Raw genomic sequence first — 26689 nt, forward strand, 5'->3', positions numbered from 1 at the left:
CATTTGAGATGTCATCAGTGATGTCATCAGTGATGTCATTTGAGATGTCATCAGTGATGTCATCAGTGATGTCACTGACCATGTCATGAATGATGTAATATGTGACATCATCAGCAGTGGATTGCGGGTGCGTGATATATAGTTAGTACAACTAACTATATATGGAATTTCAATGGTTTTGTGTGAGTAAAATAAGGTTTTTTAAATGCTAATCCCTAACTATATATGGTCTATAACCTATGGTTTTTTCAGTGAATTTTCAAGGTTTTGTAAATGCTAATTCCTAACTATATATGGTCTATAACCTATGGTTTTTTCAGTGAATATATATATATATATATATATATATATATATATATATATATATATATATATATATATATATATATATATATATATATATATATATATTCAGTGATGTCATTTGAGATGTCATCAGTGATGACATCAGTGATGTCACTGGCCACGTCATGAGTGATGTAATATGTGATGTCATCAGCAGTGCATTGCAGGGGCGCAAGTTATAGTTAGCAGAACTATAACGGAGGAATTTCTATGGTTTTGTACAAGTGAAATTTCAGGCAAACTATAACACCCCTGAAACCTATGTTTTTTCAGTGAATTTCGAAGGTTTTTTAAATGCTAATTTCTAACTATAACGTGCCTGAAACCTGTTTTTTTTTCAGTGAATTTCAAAAGTTTTTCAAATGCTAGTTTCTAACTATGCGTACAGAGCTAGGACATGTGAAGTAAGAAGCAAAAACGCACAGAAAGAAGCAAAAGAAATGCAGAAAGAAGCAACAGAAGTCCACAAAGACGAAGAAAAGTGCAGGAAGAAGCAAGACATGTGCAGAAGGAACCAACAGAAGAGCAGAAAGAGGCCTTGTTATAAAATCCTCTTGTGCCCAAAAGTTTTTCAGACGGGTACTGGTGGTAACTGACTCTGACTAACCAGGCCTAAAGCCAGTGGTATGTTAAAAGACACTTAGAATACAGTGAAAACACCTACATACACTAGGGAACACTATGCGTTGGGGTACCCCTGTGATTAGCATGACCTCTACTGTAAGGCCCTAGTACATAATAGGGCGGGGGATTAAAACTACCTCTTAAAACACGCTATGGGGCATGTTTGCACAGTGGTGAAGGGAGGGGGCATGAGGTGACATGTGTGCAAACACGCCCTGTGGCCGTTTTAAGTCAGGAGATTAAGTCCCCTTGAATCCTGACGGTCCCCGGGGTCCAACTAGCCAACCAGGTACCTCCAGTAAGCGCCACAGAGCTGCATTGCAGAGAGGTGTAGAGGGGAGTGGTCTGGGGCACCTCTTTGCAATGCAGGCCTCTGGCACTTACTGGAAGTACCTGGTGGACTAGTTGGCCCCCAGGGGCCCTCAAGATTGAAGGGGAATTAATTCCCCAACTTAAAACATGCCACAGGGTGTGTTTGCACAGAACACCTTAGGCCCCGCCCCCTCCCTTCACCACTGTGGAAACGCCCCGTGGCTCGTTTGAAAGTTGGGGGATTATGCTCCCTTGAATCCTGATGGTCCCTGGGGTCCAACTAGCCCACCAGGTTCCTCCAGTAAGCGCCACAGAGTTGTGTTGCAGAGGGGTGTAAAAAGGGGCATGGCCTCAGACCACCTCTCTGCAACGCAACCCTGTGGCGCTAACTGGATGTACCTGGTGGGCTAGTTAGCCCCCAGGGACCCTCAGGATTGTAGGGGAAATAATTCCTCAGTTTAAAACGCTCCACGGGGCGCGTTTGCATAGGGTTGGTGGGAGGGGGCGGGACCTCCAGCGCGATGCCAGCTTTTTAAAATTTTTATTTTATAGAAGGGGGGCTGTGTGGATCCCCTTCCTTTCATGTTTTTTGGGCACTGGGGACCCCATTCCCCAAGGCCTGACCCCTAATTATTTATTTTTTTTTTTTATTTTAAATCGGGAAGGGGGCTGCGTGGTCCCCCTTCCCGAACCTATTTTCGGCCCCGGGGACCCCATCCCCCGGGGCAGGGCCACTTTATTTTTTTTTCAATATATTTACAAAGGAGGGGGGCTGCGTGTCCCCCCTCCTGAGGCTTCTTTTAGACCCAGGGACCCCATCCCCCGGGACTGGTCCTCTCAGTTGGGGACCGTGGATGGAGCCCCAATGCCCCCACGGTCCCGCCGGCTCCCCGCGTCCTGTCACAGACCCCCAAATTTGAATACTTAGAGCCCCGGGAAGGTGGCAGTCCCCAGGCTGTGTGGGAGGCTTGAGCCCCCCCTCACAGAAAATATTTAAAAAATAAGAGCCCCGGGGGTGTGTGGCCCCCACAAATTTATTAATGAAAGCCCCGGGGTGCCGGTCCCCGGGGCTTGGGGGGGCTTGGAGGCTCCCACACATAAAAAAACAAAGCCCCTGGAGGGTGGTGGTCTCTGGGGCTGCGGGGGGGCTGTGTGCCCCCACAAATATTTGTGCAAAGCCCTGGGGGTGGTGGTCGCCGGGGCAGTGTGGGGGGGTTTGGGGGCCCCCACACGTTTTTTTACATGCCCCCGGGACTTGGCCCATCAGGGGCTAATTAATAACAATGCAAGGATACCTGCGCTTCGGTTTTTTTATTTTCGCGACCGGATCCGCGGATCCTCCGGCAATCTCGACGAATATTTTTTTTTATGCATTTTTGGGCCCTGGGGGTCCTTGTGGGACCCCTTAAGCAGGCCTAGGGGGTCAGGGTGTTTCTACCCTGCCCCCTTATCATGTTTTAGGCGTTTGTTTCCCTGGTTTCTTGTGCCTCGGTCCATTTAAGAAAAATAGTGCTTTCTGAACAAAGCACTACCTTTCTGCCAAATTTTGTGTAATTCCTTTCCGCAGTTCCAGCTGTAGCCGTGTCTAAAGTTTCCTATGGGAAATGCATTTTTCACCTCTTTTTCTTGAATTTCTCAGGAACTACTAAACGGATTTACACCATTTAACAAAAAGAGTCCTTTCTGAAAACAGTGGGCTACCTTTTTGCAAAATTTGGTGTAATTCCGTTCAGCAGTTCGGGCTGTAGCTGGGAATTAACATGGAGAATACACGTTTTGGGACCCCCCTTTTTTCTCGGCCCCACTTACCGAATCACCCCGAAACCTTCAAGATAGGAGTGGACCAGAGCGCCCTACTAGTTTTGAAAACTCAGCGAAGATTCGTCAACTAGTGCCAAAGTTATTGGGAAAAGAAAAAATGCAGATTGAATAGAAACGAGGTCCTAACTATAACTACCTACTGTATATATATATATATATGTATATATATATATATATATATATATATATATATATATATATATATATATATATATATATATATATATATACACTAAAAAAACAAAGGTTAAAAGGACGTTGTAGTTAGCAAATAGAATTAAAAAAACCTTAGAAATTCACTAAAAAAAACAAAGGTTAGAGGGATGTTATGGTTAGGGTTACATTTTACTCATACAAAACCAGAGTAAGTCACACTTTACCTGAGTTAACTATAACTCGTGCCACCGCAATGCACTGCTTCTGACCTCACATATTACATCACTCATAACATGGTCAGTGACATCTCTGTTGACATCTCAAATGACATCAGTGAAGACATCATTCAGTGACTCAAAAAGTTTGAGTCTTAAATATATACTAAGGCAGGGGTCTCCAACCTTTTCTGTAGTGAGAGCTAATTCTGCTCAAGGAAAGCCCTCCTGAGCTACTAGCATATGTTATCACTGTACAATGCTGATGATATGTATTACCATTACACTATGACCAACCTAAGAAAGATTTATCAGGAGTCATCACCCAAACAATCCAGATGAAGTTATAAGTAGAATGCTAGGAAAACATTTATCAATATTGAATGCTTATAATCAAGTAAAATTCAAATCATCACATGCTGTGTGCCACAAAGGGTACAACCACAGCAGTAAGTCTCCCCAACTCAACTTGAATTATCATTCAGCTAACAACTTTAAATGTGTTTTAGAATTGTAATATTTTGTCTTCATTAGCATATTAGTTTTAAAAATACACATTTTTTTATTTCAAAACCACTTTCCACTTTCCAGCAATCAAACTCAATTTTCCAAAAGAAAAACCTTTTCAGAAAAAGCATAATTTTTTCTTTAAAAATAAAATCAGTTTTCATTGTTAGAAAATACACAGTCCCTAAACATCAGTTTTTCGTTTTCATTGAGTACCGGCATGTAAAAATGCCAGGGATGGACAAATTCTGCTTCAAATACCCAGGAATTGGAATCATAGGCCATGCTTGCTCACCATAACACTATCAATGCATATGTTATGCTAATATTGCCCACCATTAAACCTGGGCTACCACTGTGCCACCGCTAGATGCCCAACATATATCAGTTGTGGACATTATTATGGGAGACGTGGTTGCAACTCTGTCAGGAATTACTAAAAGCAAGCCAGTCATGCTCTTAATATGTGAGTGATGGCAGCAAGTATGTTATTACTAGACGTATGCCCAAAATAGTCAAGGATGTAATATTATGGCAATGGCACAATTATACCATGAACGAGCACAATTGCCTCAGAGAAAATACTCTTATGATGGGGAACAGCATACATATTTGGCAGCCCTTGACACTAGGAGTAGCTTTAAGGAACCAACACTGTTTATTAGGAAAGGACACAATGTCACACACCCACACAAAAATGAATATGATGCGTCAAAGTTTCCCTGCCCTGGATGCATCCTCTCTTCCCTCAGCTCTTTGGTTGATCATGCTCCCAACTAACACATTTTCACTCTAGTTCTTGCAGTCACACACTTTGGTGGGTCAGCCCTGGTTACTGCTCCCACTATTCTTTGATGTCACACACGGTGTGACTGATAGAGCAGGGCATATAACATGGCCAATCTCCTTCTTAGGTAGATTTAAAGTGGATAAAGATGGTTCATGTGACAGACCCATAGGCCCACACTGTAGCCAACACATACTTCAACACCCTCCGCATACTTCGCAAGACCTTTAAATGGATCCCTCCTGAATCCAGGAAGACAGTCACCCATGCACTCATCACCAGCAGGCTGGACTACCGGAATGTCCTTTATGCCGGAATCAACAAATCTCTGCTCCACAAACTCCAGACCGTCCAGAACGCCACAGCCAGACTCGTCCTCAGCATCCCATGACAAGACCACATCACCCAGCACCTACGGGACCCCAACTGGCCCCCTTTCGAATAAAGAGTGACTTCAAGCTGCTCACACACACCTACAAAGCCCTCCACAACACCGGACCCCAATACCTCAACGAAAGAATCTTCTTCTACGCCTCCAAGAGAAACCTCTGCTTTACTGACCAGGCCTTGGCCGAAATCACCCGCAACCACAGAGCCAGAACAGGAGGCAGATCCTTCTCCTATATCGCGGCCAAGACCTGGAACAAACTGCCCTTCAGCATCAGACGAAGTCCCACACTGAAAGCATTCAGGAAGAGCCTCAAGACCTGGCTTTTCGAATGACCGGACCTGCCCAAATGCCCTCCCAGCGCTTTAGACCCTCACGGGTGAGTAGTGCACTTTATAAATCCCTGATTGATTGATTGATAGGCCAACAGAGTGTGTGTTTGAGTGTTATCAAGAGGTCCTGCCATTGGTTTGGCTGTCTGTAACTCTTACAGGTAATAAAACGAGCTGTGCTGTCTTCTTTAACATACACAGAATCCCTGAGATCAGATTGGTTTGGCTTCACTTCTGAGAGCTACTTTGAGGGTGCTGGTGAGCTACCAGTAGCTTCCGAACTACTGGTTGGAGACGCCTGTACTAAGGTGTATTGGTGAATTAGTGGGTGTATGAGTGTCCATAGATGACTCAATGGCTGCATGTCTGACTGTATAAGTGAGTGATTAGGTGTCTCAGTGAATGTATAGGTGAGTGACCGGCTTTGTAAATGTGTGTGTTTGTCTGTCAGTTGAAGTCCAAGTGGGCGTATGAGTGTATTAGTGGGCACATGAATGACTATATGGGTGATTGATTGGTTGTTTGACTACCTCTATGGTTGTCTGGGTGTCTATGAGTGTGGGTGAGAAGGTGTGTGACTGCCTATGTGGATGACTGAGTTTGTGAGTCAGTGGCTTTATGGGGTACTGTGTGCATGTCTGAGAAGCTATATTGGTGAGTGTGTGTCTGTATGTCTGTATCGGTGATTGAGTGCATGTTTCAGTAAGTGTGAGTAATTGGGTATTTGAAAGGCAGTATAGGTGAGTGACAGGGTATATGAGTGACTGTATGCATGAGTGAGTGAATATTAGAGTGGTTATATGGATGCGTGTGGGCTTCTGTCACTACCTGTATAGGTGAATGAGGACGTGTTACTGTTTATATGAGTAAGTAAGTGGGTGTGTGTGTAACTGTTTGGGTGAGTAAGTGGCTTTGTGATTGACTGTATGGGTGAGTGTCTAGGTGTGTGAGTAGTTCTATGGCTGACTCACTCAGTGTGGGAGTGTAGTGTAGTTCCTATATTCCCACTAGGCTCTGCGCTTTGGAATAATATATCCTATAAATATGACGTAGGACTTAGGTCAGTAGGTCTCTATCGAATATAATAATAGCTCAGATGTCACTAGAAACTTTCTCGAATACACAAGAAGGGATTCGTTTCTGACAACCACATAAACATTGTAGAAGAAGCTCTCCCGCCTAGGGAGAGAACAACCCAACGCACTACTTTAGGTAGACCAGTGGTCTGATTCGCTGTTCCAATTATACAACAACTTGTAGTCCAAATAAAAGAATGTTCAAACATATGGTTTATTCATATCCATGACCGGATATTTATGTAGATAATACACATCAATCTTTTGTAATCCACATGTATGTTCAGGTGTGTTATCAAATCACACTACCCAATGCATTTCGGGCATGGCCCGTCGTCAGGGGAATTACTCTACAAATAAAAAACAAAAGGACCCAATGTAATATCCATGTAACATATCGGCAAAGACCAAACTTGTGATCAATAGCAGTGAGTGTGTACTTGGAAACGAACAGTGCTCAACGTGGTGAACGGATAGAAGAAAAAGAAAAAGAAACTGGCGTGTGTAACGCTGTAAAGGAAGGTACCCACGGTAACCAAAAAATTGCAACACATAGCTCCACAGAAACCGAAAGGTAACCGGTAATCAAACAAGATAGCCCGTAACCAATTGAATCAAGCGGGTGAAATAGGTCGGGTAAATCCTCATTAACCAAGTTCCCGCCACCGATCATGCAGCAACAGACATCGTCCCCGGTCGTGGGTACTTACTAGTGTGAAGATAACAGTGGGACTCCGGAGAGTTCCAAGAGGTGAACACGCGATGGAAGGCCAGGGAATCAGGATATGCCAAAAGTAAAGATAGTGGTAGGACTAAACAACCAAGTGGTGAATGTCATGTGAGCGCCATCTTGGAAGGTGCAACCCAGTGAAAAACATAACAGAAAAAGGTGATGTGAACAGACATATCATAGTTCAACATGAAAAATTACAGTTAAATGACAGATCACAAATAACACAAAAATTCAATGCGATCATTAAGACCCGACGGGGCCATCGTGGAAAGGTAACGGATCCAGAAATTCTCTCTCTTGAGTAGATGGTTCTTATTATTGTTTGTGATGGGAACTTGTTCCAGTACTTGGAATTTAAGCTGAGCCACTGTATGTCTATTATCCAAGAAATGGGTAGCCACACTCGATTTCTGATTTTCAGTGCGAATGTTACTCTTGTGTTCCAAGACTCTCGTGCGAATCATTCTCTCTGTATGGCCAACATAGCATTTGCCACATGGGCATTTTAAAACATAGATCACATTCTTGCTGTTGCATGTTGCGTTCACATTCAATTTGATGGGGAAGCCTTTCATAGGATGGTTCATTATGTTGCCTTGTATGCTGTTATGGCAATTGCTGCAATTGTAGCATGGTTTGAAGCCACTGTAAGTAAGTGCGGATTTGGCCCCACTGGTTTTGCTCAGAATCTCTTTCAAATTTTTGCCCCTGGTGAAGGCGAAGATAGGGGGTTCTGAAAATAGGCCATTAAAATCTGATTCCTGTTTCAAGATGGACCAATGTTTGCGAATGATCTTTGAAATTGTGAAGAAGCTCTCGAAAACTTAGAGACTACCACTAAACGGTCGGTGGGAGTCTTCCGTTTTGGTTGTAGCAGAGAAGCTCTACTGTGTTTCTCACTTCTCTGGATCGCCAAATCCAAAATAGGAGTGGGGTATCCTCGTGCTCGTAAACGGTCAAGAACAGTTTTGATCTGTGCTCTGCTCTCATCAGGTCTGGAAACGATTCTTTTCACCCTCAATATCTGAGCGTATGGTAAGTTGTCTTTGAGTCCCATCCGGTGGAAGCTATGATAATGTAGGGTAGAGTTTCTGTCAGTAGGCTTTCGGAAGACAGTGGTGGACCAGTCTCCCAATTCTCTCAGTATTTTGACGTCCAAAAAGTGGACGCAGGATGTACTATGTTCCCAAGTAAATTGAATTTGTTGTGTAACCTGGTTCCAGGTGTTAAGGAAGGTGGTGAGAGTCTCGTTGGTACCTGCCCAGAGTAAGAATATGTCGTCGATGTACCTCAGGTATAAGCGGCCATTTTCTTGCCAGAGATCTTGGGCGAGAATGTGATATTCTTCAAAATTTCGCATGAAGATATTGGCGTAGCAAGGAGCAGCCGAATTTCCCATAGCCGTACCGTTGAGCTGTAGGAACCATTTGTCAGAGACGGTGAAGTAGCTATGATATAGCGTGAACAAGGTCAATTCCATGAGGAATATTTTCAAGTCATGGTCAATGTCGGATTGGGCCAAAGTTCTTTCAATAGCGTCAATTCCCCCGTCGTGGGGGATTGAAGTGTAAAGGGAACTGACGTCCACAGTGCACATGATCAGATGGGAATCTTTAAGTGTGTTCATGACTGGTTCCAGTTTCAATATGAAATCCGTCGTATCTTTGACAAAAGAGTCAGCTGAGGTGACGAATGGTTGAAGATATTTGTCCAGGAATTTTCCCACGTTTTCGTGGATGCTGTTTCTTGTAGACACTATAGGTCTACATGGAGGATTTGTTGGGTGTTTATGTAGTTTCGGTAACATGTATAAGACAGGAGGTCTTGGATTGTTTGGTGTGAGATATCTTTTAGTTTTCTCATTGATCGTGCCGTTATCAAAAGCCTTGTTGATTATGATGTTTAAATCATTAGTGTATTCCTTGGTCGGATCTCCAGGAAGAGTGTCATATGTGTCTGTATCTCCAACGTGAGCTGTGATTTTATCCTCATAGAAGTTGGTGTCCATGACTACCAGAGCCCCTCCTTTATCTGCGTTTTGACAGATGATGTTAGGGTTGTCCGCGATTTTCTGCAGTATGTTTTTCTCTTTGCGGGTAAGATTCCCCCGCTTTACTGATTGTATAAATGGAAGTTTAAGAATGTCTTGTCTGACTAGGTTTTCGAAGGCATCGATAATTTTGTGGCTTAATGGTGCCATGAACGTGCTGTGTGGTCGTAGACCTCTGAGCATGTCTTCCTCCTGTATGGTAATGGGGCAGATGTTAAGAAAATAGTGTTTCAGACGCATGTTGCGTATCAATTTGAATGCACTCACTTCGAGTTCCAATGTGTTAGTGCCCGTGGTGGGAACAAACGATTGTCCTTTCTGCAGGATGCGTGTTTCTTCATCAGACAAGATTGTAGAGGAAATGTTGATAACTAGATTCTCCTCTGTGTTCAACGTCTTCCTTTTACTTTTTTGTTTTTCGCTGGAGGTGTTTTTTCCGGTTCCTCGGCGGGTTTTTCCCCCCCGGGTTCTTTTTGTCGGTTGGAGCCTGGCTCTAAAAAAGGAACCGCAGTGTTGGTTGAGGTGCTGGGAGTTTGAACATCAGTGTCTGTTCGAGTCTGTGCAGGTCTTGTTCTTTGATCCTCCTCTGAGGATGAGGTTTCGTTAGCCGAAAAAGGGTTATATGGCTTGTTGGGACGCCGGCGGGCGTATGCCTCGGCCCAGGAATAGACCTCGCCGAGTTTGTAGTCTACAGTGTCCCTTTTAAATTTCCTTAATTTTCGCTCCTGTGTCTCGCGTACATGTTTATCTAATTGGATGTTGATATCCTCCAACGATTTCTTTAGTTCTTCTGCGGTCATGGTATCGTCTAGTTCCTTTCTAACGCTGGTGATTTCTAGTGTGAGTTCCTCCAAAGTCTTGGCTAGCTCCTCCACGATCAGTAAAATGAGATCGAGGGAACATTTATTTAAAATGGAATACCAGCGTTCCACAAACTTGGTGTTGTTTTTACAAAGAAGAGGTTTTAGAGGGACCCGTAGGCCACGGGGGATCCGTTGAACACGATGGTACCGGATCAGGGTACTAGCGTGAAGTTTTTGATTTGAATGTTTTTTTAATAGGTAGAGTAATTGACGAAGGTTGCTTTCTGCACTTCGGGTATTGCCAGTGACGGTGATATCTTCCTGTATCATCCCGTAGATCTTGTCTGCATCATCTGTGCTGTAGGCAAAAGTGCTTGCTTTCTGGTCGGTCATTCCAGAAACCGATTCGAAATTCATGGTGTGAGCGTGCTGAGTTCCGTTGGCAGAAAAATGAATAAATGTACACGAAGGTGGATCTCGCACAGCTGGGGTAATCCAACCAGTAAAGGATTGTAATGGGTTTTCGTGTGCTGAAGGGTGGAAAACACTGTCTAGCCTTGCAGTGTATCGATAAACATTGTAGAAGAAGCTCTCCCGCCTAGGGAGAGAACAACCCAACGCACTACTTTAGGTAGACCAGTGGTCTGATTCGCTGTTCCAATTATACAACAACTTGTAGTCCAAATAAAAGAATGTTCAAACATATGGTTTATTCATATCCATGACCGGATATTTATGTAGATAATACACATCAATCTTTTGTAATCCACATGTATGTTCAGGTGTGTTATCAAATCACACTACCCAATGCATTTCGGGCATGGCCCGTCGTCAGGGGAATTACTCTACAAATAAAAAACAAAAGGACCCAATGTAATATCCATGTAACATATCGGCAAAGACCAAACTTGTGATCAATAGCAGTGAGTGTGTACTTGGAAACGAACAGTGCTCAACGTGGTGAACGGATAGAAGAAAAAGAAAAAGAAACTGGCGTGTGTAACGCTGTAAAGGAAGGTACCCACGGTAACCAAAAAATCGCAACACATAGCTCCACAGAAACCGAAAGGTAACCGGTAATCAAACAAGATAGCCCGTAACCAATTGAATCAAGCGGGTGAAATAGGTCGGGTAAATCCTCATTAACCAAGTTCCCGCCACCGATCATGCAGCAACAGACATCGTCCCCGGTCGTGGGTACTTACTAGTGTGAAGATAACAGTGGGACTCCGGAGAGTTCCAAGAGGTGAACACGCGATGGAAGGCCAGGAAATCAGGATATGCCAAAAGTAAAGATAGTGGTAGGACTAAACAACCAAGTGGTGAATGTCATGTGAGCGCCATCTTGGAAGGTGCAACCCAGTGAAAAACATAACAGAAAAAGGTGATGTGAACAGACATATCATAGTTCAACATGAAAAATTACAGTTAAATGACAGATCACAAATAACACAAAAATTCAATGCGATCATTAAGACCCGACGGGGCCATCGTGGAAAGGTAACGGATCCAGAAATTCTCTCTCTTGAGTAGATGGTTCTTATTATTGTTTGTGATGGGAACTTGTTCCAGTACTTGGAATTTAAGCTGAGCCACTGTATGTCTATTATCCAAGAAATGGGTAGCCACACTCGATTTCTGATTTTCAGTGCGAATGTTACTCTTGTGTTCCAAGACTCTCGTGCGAATCATTCTCTTTGTATGGCCAACATAGCATTTGCCACATGGGCATTTTAAAACATAGATCACATTCTTGCTGTTGCATGTTGCGTTCACATTCAATTTGATGGGGAAGCCTTTCATAGGATGGTTCATTATGTTGCCTTGTATGCTGTTATGGCAATTGCTGCAATTGTAGCATGGTTTGAAGCCACTGTAAGTAAGTGCGGATTTGGCCCCACTGGTTTTGCTCAGAATCTCTTTCAAATTTTTGCCCCTGGTGAAGGCGAAGATAGGGGGTTCTGAAAATAGGCCATTAAAATCTGATTCCTGTTTCAAGATGGACCAATGTTTGCGAATGATCTTTTGAAATTGTGAAGAAGCTCTCGAAAACTTAGAGACTACCACTAAACGGTCGGTGGGAGTCTTCCGTTTTGGTTGTAGCAGGGAAGCTCTACTGTGTTTCTCACTTCTCTGGATCGCCAAATCCAAAATAGGAGTGGGGTATCCTCGTGCTCGTAAACGGTCAAGAACAGTTTTGATCTGTGCTCTGCTCTCATCAGGTCTGGAAACGATTCTTTTCACCCTCAATATCTGAGCGTATGGTAAGTTGTCTTTGAGTCCCATCCGGTGGAAGCTATGATAATGTAGGGTAGAGTTTCTGTCAGTAGGCTTTCGGAAGACAGTGGTGGACCAGTCTCCCAATTCTCTCAGTATTTTGACGTCCAAAAAGTGGACGCAGGATGTACTATGTTCCCAAGTAAATTGAATTCGTTGTGTAACCTGGTTCCAGGTGTTAAGGAAGGCGGTGAGAGTCTCGTTGGTACCTGCCCAGAGTAAGAATATGTCGTCGATGTACCTCAGGTATAAGCGGCCATTTTCTTGCCAGAGATCTTGGGAGAGAATGTGATTTTCTTCAAAATTTCGCATGAAGATATTGGCGTAGCAAGGAGCAGCCGAATTTCCCATAGCCGTACCGTTGAGCTGTAGGAACCATTTGTCAGAGACGGTGAAGTAGCTATGATATAGCGTGAACAAGGTCAATTCCATGAGGAATATTTTCAAGTCATGGTCAATGTCGGATTGGGCCAAAGTTCTTTCAATAGCGTCAATTCCCCCGTCGTGGGGGATTGAAGTGTAAAGGGAACTGACGTCCACAGTGCACATGATCAGATGGGAATCTTTAAGTGTGTTCATGACTGGTTCCAGTTTCAATATGAAATCCGTCGTATCTTTGACAAAAGAGTCAGCTGAGGTGACGAATGGTTGAAGATATTTGTCCAGGAATTTCCCCACGTTTTCGTGGATGCTGATTCTTGTAGACACTATAGGTCTACATGGAGGATTTGTTGGGTGTTTATGTAGTTTCGGTAACATGTATAAGACAGGAGGTCTTGGATTGTTTGGTGTGAGATATCTTTTAGTTTTCTCATTGATCGTGCCGTTATCAAAAGCCTTGTTGATTATGATGTTTAAATCATTAGTGTATTCCTTGGTCGGATCTCCAGGAAGAGTGTCATATGTGTCTGTATCTCCAACGTGAGCTGTGATTTTATCCTCATAGAAGTTGGTGTCCATGACTACCAGAGCCCCTCCTTTATCTGCGTTTTGACAGATGATGTTAGGGTTGTCCGCGATTTTCTGCAGTATGTTTTTCTCTTTGCGGGTAAGATTCCCCCGCTTTACTGATTGTATAAATGGAAGTTTAAGAATGTCTTGTCTGACTAGGTTTTCGAAGGCATCGATAATTTTGTGGCTTAATGGTGCCATGAACGTGCTGTGTGGTCGTAGACCTCTGAGCATGTCTTCCTCCTGTATGGTAATGGGGCAGATGTTAAGAAAATAGTGTTTCAGACGCATGTTGCGTATCAATTTGAATGCACTCACTTCGAGTTCCAATGTGTTAGTGCCCGTGGTGGGAACAAACGATTGTCCTTTCTGCAGGATGCGTGTTTCTTCATCAGACAAGATTGTAGAGGAAATGTTGATAACTAGATTCTCCTCTGTGTTCAACGTCTTCCTTTTACTTTTTTGTTTTTCGCTGGAGGTGTTTTTTCCGGTTCCTCGGCGGGTTTTTCCCCCCCGGGTTCTTTTTGTCGGTTGGAGCCTGGCTCTAAAAAAGGAACCGCAGTGTTGGTTGAGGTGCTGGGAGTTTGAACATCAGTGTCTGTTCGAGTCTGTGCAGGTCTTGTTCTTTGATCCTCCTCTGAGGATGGATGTTACATTGGGTCCTTTTGTTTTTTATTTGTAGAGTAATTCCCCTGACGACGGGCCATGCCCGAAATGCATTGGGTAGTGTGATTTGATAACACACCTAAACATACATGTGGATTACAAAAGATTGATGTGTATTATCTACATAAATATCCGGTCATGGATATGAATAAACCATATGTTTGAACATTCTTTTATTTGGACTACAAGTTGTTGTATAATTGAAACAGCGAATCAGACCACTGGTCTACCTAAAGTGGTGCGTTGGGTTGTTCTCTCCCTAGGCGGGAGAGCTTCTTCTACAATGTTTATCGATACACTGCAAGGCTAGACAGTGTTTTCCACCCTTCAGCACACGAAAACCCATTACAATCCTTTACTGGTTGGATTACCCCAGCTGTGCGAGATCCACCTTCGTGTACATTTATTCATTTTTCTGCCAACGGAACTCAGCACGCTCACACCATGAATTTCGAATCGGTTTCTGGAATGACCGACCAGAAAGCAAGCACTTTTGCCTACAGCACAGATGATGCAGACAAGATCTACGGGATGATACAGGAAGATATCACCGTCACTGGCAATACCCGAAGTGCAGAAAGCAACCTTCGTCAATTACTCTACCTATTAAAAAAACATTCAAATCAAAAACTTCACGCTAGTACCCTGATCCGGTACCATCGTGTTCAACGGATCCCCCGTGGCCTACGGGTCCCTCTAAAACCTCTTCTTTGTAAAAACAACACCAAGTTTGTGGAACGCTGGTATTCCATTTTAAATAAATGTTCCCTCGATCTCATTTTACTGATCGTGGAGGAGCTAGCCAAGACTTTGGAGGAACTCACACTAGAAATCACCAGCGTTAGAAAGGAACTAGACGATACCATGACCGCAGAAGAACTAAAGAAATCGTTGGAGGATATCAACATCCAATTAGATAAACATGTACGCGAGACACAGGAGCGAAAATTAAGGAAATTTAAAAGGGACACTATAGACTACAAACTCGGCGAGGTCTATTCCTGGGCCGAGGCATACGCCCGCCGGCGTCCCAACAAGCCATATAACCCTTTTTCGGCTAACGAAACCTCATCCTCAGAGGAGGATCAAAGAACAAGACCTGCACAGACTCGAACAGACACTGATGTTCAAACTCCCAGCACCTCAACCAACACTGCGGTTCCTTTTTTAGAGCCAGGCTCCAACCGACAAAAAGAACCCGGGGGGGAAAAACCCGCCGAGGAACCGGAAAAAACACCTCCAGCGAAAAACAAAAAAGTAAAAGGAAGACGTTGAACACAGAGGAGAATCTAGTTATCAACATTTCCTCTACAATCTTGTCTGATGAAGAAACACGCATCCTGCAGAAAGGACAATCGTTTGTTCCCACCACGGGCACTAACACATTGGAACTCGAAGTGAGTGCATTCAAATTGATACGCAACATGCGTCTGAAACACTATTTTCTTAACATCTGCCCCATTACCATACAGGAGGAAGACATGCTCAGAGGTGTACGACCACACAGCACGTTCATGGCACCATTAAGCCACAAAATTATCGATGCCTTCGAAAACCTAGTCAGACAAGACATTCTTAAACTTCCATTTATACAATCAGTAAAGCGGGGGAATCTTACCCGCAAAGAGAAAAACATACTGCAGAAAATCGCGGACAACCCTAACATCATCTGTCAAAACGCAGATGAAGGAGGGGCTCTGGTAGTCATGGACACCAACTTCTATGAGGATAAAATCACAGCTCACATTGGAGATACAGACACATATGACACTCTTCCTGGAGATCCGACCAAGGAATACACTAATGATTTAAACATCATAATCAACAAGGCTTTTGATAACGGCACGATCAATGAGAAAACTAAAAGATATCTCACACCAAACAATCCAAGACCTCCTCTCTTATACATGTTACCGAAACTACATAAACACCCAACAAATCCTCCATGTAGACCTATAGTGTCTACAAGAAACAGCATCCACGAAAACGTGGGAAAATTCCTGGACAAATATCTTCAACCATTCGTCACCTCAGCTGACTCTTTTGTCAAAGATACGACGGATTTCATATTGAAACTGGAACCAGTCATGAACACACTTAAAGATTCCCATCTGATCATGTGCACTGTGGACGTCAGTTCCCTTTACACTTCAATCCCCCACGACGGGGGAATTGACGCTATTGAAAGAACTTTGGCCCAATCCGACATTGACCATGACTTGAAAATATTCCTCATGGAATTGACCTTGTTCACGCTATATCATAGCTACTTCACCGTCTCTGACAAATGGTTCCTACAGCTCAACAGTACGGCTATGGGAAATTCGGCTGCTCCTTGCTACGCCAATATCTTCATGCGAAATTTTGAAGAAAATCACATTCTCTCCCAAGATCTCTGGCAAGAAAATGGCCGCTTATACCTGAGGTACATCGACGACATATTCTTACTCTGGGCAGGTACCAACGAGACTCTCACCACCTTCCTTAACACCTGGAACCAGGTTACACAACGAATTCAATTTACTTGGGAACATAGTACATCCTGCGTCCACTTTTTGGACGTCAAAATACTGAGAGAATTGGGAGACTGGTCCACCACTGTCTTCCGAAAGCCTACTGACAGAAACTCTACCCTACATTATCATAGCTTCCACCGGATGGGACTCAAAGACAACTTACCATACGCTCAGATATTGAGGGTGAAAAGAATCGTTTCCAGACCTGATGAGAGCAGAGCACAGATCAAAACTGTTCTTGACCGTTTACGAGCACGAGGATACCCCACTCCTATTTTGGATTTGGCGATCCAGAGAAGTGAGAAACACAGTAGAGCTTCCCTGCTACAACCAAAACGGAAGACTCCCACCGACCGTTTAGTGGTAGTCTCTAAGTTTTCGAGAGCTTCTTCACAATTTCAAAAGATCATTCGCAAACATTGGTCCATCTTGAAACAGGAATCAGATTTTAATGGCCTATTTTCAGAACCCCCTATCTTCGCCTTCACCAGGGGCAAAAATTTGAAAGAGATTCTGAGCAAAACCAGTGGGGCCAAATCCGCACTTACTTACAGTGGCTTCAAACCATGCTACAATTGCAGCAATTGCCATAACAGCATACAAGGCAACATAATGAACCATCCTATGAAAGGCTTCCCCATCAAATTGAATGTGAACGCAACATGCAACAGCAAGAATGTGATCTATGTTTTAAAATGCCCATGTGGCAAATGCTATGTTGGCCATACAGAGAGAATGATTCGCACGAGAGTCTTGGAACACAAGAGTAACATTCGCACTGAAAATCAGAAATCGAGTGTGGCTACCCATTTCTTGGATAATAGACATACAGTGGCTCAGCTTAAATTCCAAGTACTGGAACAAGTTCCCATCACAAACAATAATAAGAACCATCTACTCAAGAGAGAGAATTTCTGGATCCGTTACCTTTCCACGATGGCCCCGTCGGGTCTTAATGATCGCATTGAATTTTTGTGTTATTTGTGATCTGTCATTTCACTGTAATTTTTCATGTTGAACTATGATATGTCTGTTCACATCACCTTTTTCTGTTATGTTTTTCACTGGGTTGCACCTTCCAAGATGGCGCTCACATGACATTCACCACTTGGTTGTTTAGTCCTACCACTATCTTTACTTTTGGCATATCCTGATTCCCTGGCCTTCCATCGCGTGTTCACCTCTTGGAACTCTCCGGAGTCCCACTGTTATCTTCACACTAGTAAGTACCCACGACCTGGGACGATGTCTGTTGCTGCATGATCGGTGGCGGGAACTTGGTTAATGAGGATTTACCTGACCTATTTCACCCGCTTGATTCAATTGGTTACGGGCTATCTTGTTTGATTACCGGTTACCTTTCGGTTTCTGTGGAGCTATGTGTTGCGATTTTTTGGTTACCGTGGGTACCTTCCTTTACAGCGTTACACACGCCAGTTTCTTTTTCTTTTTCTTCTATCCGTTCACCACATTGAGCACTGTTCGTTTCCAAGTACACACTCACTGCTATTGATCACAAGTTTGGTCTTTGCCGATATGTTACATGGATATTACATTGGGTCCTTTTGTTTTTTATTTGTAGAGTAATTCCCCTGACGACGGGCCATGCCCGAAATGCATTGGGTAGTGTGATTTGATAACACACCTGAACATACATGTGGATTACAAAAGATTGATGTGTATTATCTACATAAATATCCGGTCATGGATATGAATAAACCATATGTTTGAACATTCTTTTATTTGGACTACAAGTTGTTGTATAATTGGAACAGCGAATCAGACCACTGGTCTACCTAAAGTAGTGCGTTGGGTTGTTCTCTCCCTAGGCGGGAGAGCTTCTTCTACAATGTTTATCGATACACTGCAAGGCTAGACAGTGTTTTCCATCCTTCAGCACACGAAAACCCATTACAATCCTTTACTGGTTGGATTACCCCAGCTGTGCGAGATCCACCTTCGTGTACAACCACATAAACATGACAACTTTGTTTCCCTAGGACTGGAAAATATCTTCAGAGTTGTAGAAACAATAGATAAGTATTTCACTCAGTCAATCGTGCATGCTTCGTTTCTAAAGAGTTGCAGAGAAATAGTGAGACAGGCGTTTTCAATAAAAGGTTTATTGAACAGTCTTCTTTCTCATGCAAGAGAGGTGAACTGCTACATTCGTTAGACAGAATGCAAAGTAAAATGCGTACAGCGAGAATAGTATTATGAAATATTACTGTAATAGCATTGTATGGTTTCTAAGCCATATAAAAATACATACATAAATAACACAGCCTAAATACTTAACTGGTGCTTCTAAAATACGCCTACCTCAATGTACCTAACCTAGGTCTTGTACGAGGGAATAAGTAAGTATGGTCTTTAGCTTAGGTTTAGTTTTGCCAAGAGTCTACCAAAGGTTTCTCTAGGTTCCAATCAGCTCCATACCTTAGAATGAAGGAGGTCTGGTATCTCTGTCTGGGGACTCGATTTCCCGACACCCCGCAAGGGGAGTCAGAAACACTGGAGCTCGATTTCTCAGCAGAGGAGGGCAGCTTCCTGATCAGTGTGTCAGCTGGAGAGTCGATTTCCTTCAGCACTTGCTGTAGCGATCTGCGTCGGGCAAGTAGGTCGTCGATCTGCTCCGAACCACCGTGCTTTGCCATAGCAAGTGAAGGTATATTTATACCTTGAAGGTGATTGGGAATGCTATGTTTGACGTAAAGTCAGGCATATGAACGTCATGAATGAACCCCTAAGGAATAGATGTTCATTGTAAAACTAACTGAGATCTTGGAGAAATCAATATTCAAGCAAGGGGAAGTCCCTAACGGCTTAAGCTGGTTTTCCAAGAAATCGTTGTGACGTTTGATGAACGGATGGAAGTAGCCATGCCTGTATTTGGGTAGCATGGGCTATGCCTATATATGGGCAACTTGAATTGTACCTATATGAGAGCATGAATCGGGAAAATTCATTCGGAATCTAAAACGCCATACAACACCCACTCCACTTTCTTATGTACAACATTACTAAGTTCTAAACACGTTAAAGATATCCAAACATAATTTGTTGAAACACACCCAAAAAATACATAAAAATGCATTTGAACTGGTTGTACACATAAAGATACATTGGTGCTGTACGCATTTGAGCAATGTTTCATTCTCAGCATATAGTTGACATTTGTAAATGCTATCTGAATGAATCATGAAAATATACATTTATAAAATGTCTCGTAAATACAGAAGAAAAAAGGCCGAAACCATTTCATGTCAGATTACATAAACTGTATGTGTATGTGGACAGGATCAAATGTTGTCTCTGGAAGTTTTTCAAAGAATTCTCAGTCTCTATGAATAGTTCTACTTTAAGCAGATTACTTTGTGCCAAAAAATGGAGAAAAAAAATACAAATTTGGAAAAATTAATGATCATAGAAAAAAAGAGTTCCATAGTTAGAACTTTGTTTTGAAAAAATTAAGGTCAAATTCAGAGTCTCTCAGAACACTGTGTGCCAAATCAAAAGTCAGTGTTATTGATTGGAGAAAACATCAAATCTTTTATAAGTCCGTAAAAAGTTGTCTACCATTGTAGGTGAAAGTTGGATTACCTTGTTTAGAAGATTAACCGCACATAGATGTGAAGCATCGCTGTCAGCATTGGCCGCATTAGCAATGTTCGAAGTGGATGATACCTGTGTGCCTGTTTCCTCTCGTACCTTACCGTCAGCATTTTGCGTCTGTGAGATTTCAATGAATGCTGTCATCAGAATCTGTAGCCGCTGGGGACAACACTGCGCATGGGCCGTTACCGGGTGCAGCAAAGTATCAACATCCGTTGCCATGACTGATGGGAGTGTGAGACATAGGTCTAACACACATTCTTCTCTGCATAGCAGGCAGCGTAGAACAGGTAAGATGCAATCTTGACAAATTGGTCTGATTGACAGAAGCCATGTGGTATTCAATTCTCTTAAACGAGTTGATCCCAAAATTTGGACGCTGCGCTCACGACACTTCATCGCCAGAGTTGGGTGTCGCTGGTGAATTGGCTTGCCATATCGTAGCAGTAGGAGCAAAAATAGTATCCCTGCAGCGAGTCCCAAAATGAGAGGCAGTCCGCCAAACACAGAGTGCACAAAGTTTGGAAATATTCTTAGGACTGCTTCAAAAGGTTAAATACATGTACAATATCACTCGTATCAGACATGTTTCAGATACGATTTAACATTTCTGAAAAATGTGCAGGGCAGTTTGTAGTTAATAGGGCACGTATCTCTGCAGAAGTCCTTGCGATTTGCAAATCATAGGTTTCTTTGGCCGAGGTCAGTGGCACAGTTTTTTTGCAAAAGAATGGCTTTCATTCTGCTTAAAGTATCAATTCGTATAGAAGAGATGTTCAGTGAAGGCCATAACGGTGACTCCCTGTCTGTCTTGGTTTTAGGAAACAATACTTGCATACAGCAAGTTACCCTGGCTGACACAGTTACTAGATAGGGTAAACCTGGCAACATGCCACAGCAGCTGTGATCGTTCAACATGAGGTAACTAGTTGTTCAGGACAAATAGTTAGAGGAAGCATCACAGGCCCCGTGTAAATTAATACCCTGACAAAGGAGACTACCGCTTAGTGCGTTTTCACATTTGTTACCACTAAGAAACACTTCTTTCCCACCACTCCAACATCTGTGTGTGTATGGTAATTCCCAGGATGTCTTGATGTATTCTTTACCCAACCTTTCTTATGTGCCTTTTGGTATGTGTATTAGGCAATATTGAAAATGGAAATTGTAACAGGTGGAGTGATTGTTCCATGTATAATTCATTCAGTGGTTGGCTTTTCAGCGACTTAAATCGCAATCATTCCAGTTTTTCAATGCTCACCACTGTATAGTCTGCTCCCCTCTGTGCCAGTTTGATCTGTTTATCAGTGAGATTGAACTCTGAAAACAGTGACGTAGTATTTATTAAACGCCAAGGCACATAGCCTGAACGTAGGTTTTGTAACGTCCAGCCTAATATCATGATAGAACATAATTGCGACTGACCATGTTGCAACATGACCAAGTCCTGTTCCATGATGTCTATGGCAGAAGATACTATGCTGTCCAAAGAATATATCCTGGACGACAGAGTCATTTACCCATTGTCAACTACAGAGAGAGTTTTCTCTAAATGAATACAATCAATTTCTCGTATTCTTTCTGCAGTCTCTGCTTGTGTAATCTTCCATGCTTCATTATAAGCAGCATAGATACCGGCATATATAAAACATTTATGACGTGGTGTTCTTGATCCTAGAAAGAATTCCCTAAGATCAGCGCCATCTTTAAGTAAAGATAAGTGTTGTTTTACATCCTTGAGTGTAGATCTATGTAACCATTCAAGGCACAGTTTCCCTACACTGTATGTTGTTACTATTCCTGGATGCTGTCTCTGAACATATCTTGGGTCTGGCCTAGTGAATGTGAAACCCTGTGTTTTGTTCAGTAATCTAACTTGACAGTTGTTTGTGTCTGTGGGCCAGATCAACCATTCATTCCAATCTGGATCTGTTCTGTTGTGATGCAAAATAGTATGTACGTTGACCTCCCCCTCTGAAGAGTTACTATCAGGTGTAGGTGTAGGTATGGACGGATTATTTAGGACTTTTATCTTGGCTAACCCAAAGGAAGATGTCTGTTGAACAGTGTCATTGAAGAACTTAATTTGCTCCGGGATGATGCAGGCTCTAAATAAAGCTTCTATCCACTGCACTTGCCAATCTTTTGTGCCCCAGACAGTTTTTGTCTCAATGTTGTCTTTCCAAAAGTTGAAACCTAGTGTAGACAGCTGAGCATAAAATGCCGCAGAATACATTTGTTTGGTATTTTTCAACATACTTTTCATGCCTGTTTTGTTTACATTTCTAAAGTACAATATTTCAGCATTGGATACATTGAACCTTAAAACATATGGACATTTTCTAGTAAATGTTTTTGAGCTACCCTTTGGTAGAGTAGGCCAATGTTCCCATTGGTTATACATCAATACATTTCTAGGATTAGCAGATTTGTGCAAGAAAAAATGACCAGAGTGATTATAACAATACATTTGTTCATAGTCTGATGAACCTTCTAAATATCCATGCTTTGTAAATATAGCAGACATTTCTAAGTCTGACATCATATTAATAACAGTCTCGAAGTCCCAATCATCAGAAAAGGTACTAGTTGAAACAAAGTCATTCAAGGAAATCTTGAACTGGTGTGGAATTTTCAACAGCTCCGCAGGGTCAAGCATGTCATAATCAGTTCTGTCCCAAGCTATACCCCCTGTGATGTTCACTGATGACAAGTCTCTTTGTTCATGATGAGATGATTGCTGTGTCCTTTTTAACATATCTTCCATTTATCTGCATTCCCAAAGTTATTACCACAGTCAACCAAAGTAGACGAAAAAGCACACCCAACACAATCCAAAGTTCAATCCATGGTGAAACCAGAGAAATCTTTTCCAGGTGATGAAAAAGGTCTGTTGCTTGTTCTTTGAAAGTTCTTTTTGCTGGCGTTGTTTCAGGTTCGCTGGGATCCTCGGAAAACGTATCAAAGTTAATTAAATAGCCAGAGTTAGTTCTGTCAATTGATGGGATAGCATCAGGATTCGTTGAAATCGCTGGAACCACTTGATCCCTTGTTACTTCATTGTAGACAGGTGTTTCTTGACAAACTGTTATTTGTGTTTCAAGAGGTACAAGTTCCATAGCTTTATTGCATAGTCCTTCTTTTTGCACTTCAGATTCTTCAAAGGTGATGAGTCTCTCAGTTTGAACCTCTTGGATAGTAGCCAGATTAGGGCGTCTGCTACATTGGCGGAGTCCACTTGGCCTACTGCTTATGATCAGCCACATGATGTGATTTGACCAGGTCGATGGACACGAACCTGTTCTCCTTTTTACCAGCAAAGGGCGTCAGTAATACTGTTCTTGATCCGTGGATTGCTAGGACAGGTGCTGGTTGTTTGTAAGAAGGCCCAAATTCCTTCTTGTCCGTGATCTTTTCTCTGACTAGATCCCCAAGCTTAGGAATCCAGACAGGCCTTGCTGGGACGGTCGGTTTCTCTTCAGTGGTGGTTGGCTTCAGGAACACGTTACTTTGTTTCATTCTTATTTCATTAAGTCCTGTAAAACAGCCAAACGGCCTTTGATATCAAATGGCTTTTGATCTACCACTGAAGTCTGACAATCGAGGTTCGATACTAACATTCTGGTCCCAAAAAGGACTTCATATGGAGTGATACCCCCTAGATAACTTCTTTGCAGATTGTTAAGACTACGTTGGACACTTATTAGATGTTTGACCCAACCATCACCCAAACCTAATACCCTAGCTGTTATAGATTGCTTTATGTCCCGGTTTTTTCTCTTCACAACAGAATTTCCCTTAGGATGGAATGTACTAGAGTACCGCAATGCAACGCCCAATTTGGCCATGGCCTCCTTGTAAGCTTGAGAGCTGAACGCTGGACCCTGGTCAGAATATAGCGTGCCAACTGCGTATGTGCCGATAAAGACTCGCAAATCTTTTATAACATTTCGCGCGTCAGCCGATCACTGAGGCCACATCCAAATGAACCTTGAGCACGAATCTACTCCTGACCATGATATATTTATAGTTACCATCCCTCTTTAAGGGACCGCAGTGATCTAGGTAAACACAAGCTAATGGTTTATCTGAAATTAACAGGGGTGTCTGCGCAGGACGTTTCACTATAGAGACTTTCATCTTTTGGCAGATTTCCCATTCCAAAACATAGTTTCTGGTCTGTTTCTTCATGCGCGGCCACCAGTATCTCTGTTTTAATAATGATACTGTGGCTGAAACACCTACATGTGCAGAGGCAAGCCCTTCATGTGCTGCTAAGATTAGTCCTAATCTATGTTCCATGTTTGGAATTACCCTATCTCCCACTCCAGGGATTTGAGCAAAAAACGGAACATTATTCACATCAGTTATATATGAGTATTTGAGTGGAAACTCTTTAGGTAATGTTTTACCACTGTCTTTGCTTGTGGCATTGACAGCTTGCATTATTTCACCGTCTATTTTCGTTTTTGAACGAGTGATTGCAGCTACGTAAGCCGTTTGCACAGCTGCCTTCGTGGCTTCATCAGCCAATGAATTCCCTTCAACGTGATCGCCATCATGTTGATGACTCACCGTATGTATCACGTGAGTGTTTTGTAGTCCTTGTCGTAACTGAACTACTTGTTCCCAAAAAGCAGTTTATGCTTGATTGTGCCACCTTTTGCATCTTTGTAACCGTTTTGAATCCAGTTCTGCAAGTATTCATTGTAAGATTGAACACAATAATATGAATCACACACTATCAGTGTGGGGAATTCGCGATCTGTATTTTCAAGTGCCATCTTGAATGCTTGTAGTTCAGCTCGCTGAGCTGTGCAACCTCCTAGAGGTTGCGTTTTAGTGACCTTTGGTCGGAATTTGCCATCGTGCCAGCGACCTTTAACGATCACACACGCCGCACTAAAGGCTTGTTTACCCCCCATAGCGGGTTGAGCTGATCCGTCAGTATAAATTATACATTCATACTGGTCAAGAGTCAGAATTTCAGTAGGCAGAGGACATTCTTGTTCGTATTGTAGAAATGCTTGTGTTTTCAAATAAAGTTCAAAAACGTATTCAACGTCTGTTGCAGCATGAGAATTAACCCATTGTATCCATCTTGGATGTAAAGATTTAGCATTTGGAATGCTCGCTTTGGTCACTGCCTCTAAGGCAGGTATGGGTGTAACAACCATAATTCGTTTACCTTGTGCTATGGCTCTTTCTTTTGTTACTGCAGTTTGAACCGCTGTCAGAATTTTCTCTGTTGAAGTGAATTTCATTTCTGCTTGTGTGTTCAAGTGTGATTTGTAAGCTATTGGTACTTTTTCACCTTTGTTAAAAGTTAAGTACGTGAATATGCATTGTCCTGGAATGATTCCGAACTCTAAGTTGCGTACTTTTACACGTGTTTGTAAATGTTTAGTTGCTAACATGTCTGTTTGCAATTAACGCAAAATTTCTGTGTGTTTTTGTGTCCAATTTACTGTTTTAAAATCAAGTTTGATTAATTCGTAGAGAGGTGTAACCCTTTCGGCGTAGTTTAGAATGTAAATTCTTCCAAAATTTAAGAATCCTAGAATTGACTGTAAGTTTTTCAGAGTTTTTGGAGGTTGGAGCAGCACACATTTCTCTAGAAAGTTTGCTGGCAGGCTTTTGCCTTCACTTGAAAGTCCATATCCTAAAAGGAGGACGTTTAAATGGGCAATTACTTGTCAAATTGTACCTGTGTTACTGATCTCCCCGCATTGCACTCCCAGTTCCCGCACTTCCGGTGCTCACCTCTGGGCTAATCCCGGTCTAGTTGTTCCTTAGGCAGCCGCTGCACAGCAGGGCTGAGTGGTGGGTGGGAGGAGCTACTGGTTAAAAAGGCAAGGCTGGAGCAAGTGCGCAGCGGGCGCACCAAGGGCGCGCCTAAGGCAAGCTCGTCTGCGCCCGTCCCCGTCCGGCCGGGTCCAGGGGCCAGGAACCCTGGCCCTCGCTCCCAATACTTTAGGCAAACACTCCTGTCATTAAATCGGGACACCCTGCAGCTAACTCCTTCAATTTTGGAGGCGCTACGACAGGAGGGACTGCTAAAACCCCGGGGGAACACAATTAAAGGAAAGGGCACTTCAAGGGAAATTAAGAAAGCACGGTTGCTACAATGTTCCAATCTTGCACTTAATACACGTTCGCTGCAAAAACATAACCTCAAAGTCTTTTTATTACTTCCGGAGGGTAGCATGGAAATCCTGGGGGTTACGGAAACTTGATTAGAAGAGTCCTCCATCCCTGATCTAGTTGCATCACTTCCATCCAACTTCATGGGCATTCACAAAAATAGAGGTGGAAATGTGAAGGGAGATGAGGTAGCCTTCCTCTACAATAGTTCTTTCAAAACTGAAATCATCTGCTCAGAAAGCCTGGAGGGCGCAGATGCGCTTGGGGTTAAGTTCTGTTCTGCCACTGACTGTGTGGTCATACTCCTAGTCTACCGTCCCCCACGTACCCCACCTGGTTTAATCGAAGCCTTATTGGAACTAGTCCGGAAC

Source organism: Lissotriton helveticus, chromosome 4_1 (assembly GCF_964261635.1).
Source record: "Lissotriton helveticus chromosome 4_1, aLisHel1.1, whole genome shotgun sequence".
Taxonomy (NCBI): Eukaryota; Metazoa; Chordata; class Amphibia; order Caudata; family Salamandridae; genus Lissotriton; species Lissotriton helveticus.